This window comes from Cynara cardunculus, assembly GCF_001531365.2.
Source record: "Cynara cardunculus var. scolymus isolate 2C chromosome LG 3, CcrdV1, whole genome shotgun sequence".
In the NCBI taxonomy this organism is placed as follows: Eukaryota; Viridiplantae; Streptophyta; class Magnoliopsida; order Asterales; family Asteraceae; genus Cynara; species Cynara cardunculus.
The window spans coordinates 22,953,066-22,954,100 of NC_037530.1; positions in this window are offsets into that span (position 1 = coordinate 22,953,066).

Sequence of the window (1,035 nt, forward strand, 5' to 3'; positions counted from 1 at the left end):
CACAAGATGATATGACATCTCTTGAGAGGGTTTATCTATAGTACATTATTAAGCAAATTTACTAAAAGTCTTAAAGTCTTAAAATTATAAATGACTAAGATACCCTTATCTTTGCTACCTTATAAAGTAAATTCTATAAAAGTCTTAAAAACAACTTTTAATACATAAGGTACTACATTTCAATGCATAAATTCTTAAAGTCTTGAAATCTTGAAATCTTGACTACAATACTGTAACACCCCCAAACACCACATTTGCATATAACACATATTTTATTACATGGAAATATAGTTTACATGACAAGGTCCCACTAGTACAAGGATTCTTATATGTACAAAATCTACATATGAAAAATTCCAAAACAAATCTTGTACTATCACAAGTAATATAACATGTATCTTAAAAAATAAGCAATCTCAAGTAGATCTTCAAAAGCAGATATTAGAATTAGGAAAAATAATCACATTTTCCCTTTCCCCTCATTATCCTTGGCCCCAGCCGTTCCTGCATTGCATATTTTTAAAACAGAAAATGATGGTTAGAAAAGAAGGGTCTAGTGAGTAAATCCCTTCTTTGCAAAAGCATGGTGATAAACACCAAAATATAATAAAACATCTTTGCTCAGGAATATTGTAATATAATCGAATAATGCAGTCCTTAATGACAGGTATAAAAGGATAAACTCAAGAACCTCAGTTATATTAATAAAATACATCTGCTTAAAGATCCAACATTCTCAATATGAAACAAATATTGTAACCAAAGCTTCTTTGAATCATCAGACCAATCCTTTGTAGATATTAACGGAAATATTTAAGACAATACTTGCCTTTAATGACAAGCCATTTTCCTCTTCTCAATAACATCTAAATTATTATTTCTAATAGGAATAATATCTCTAATTCATCAGGTCACAAAGAAATGATGACTCAAAGTTATTAAATCCGATTAATAATAATAATAATAATAATAATAATAATAATAATAATAATAATAATAATAATAATAATAATAATAATAATAATAATAATAATA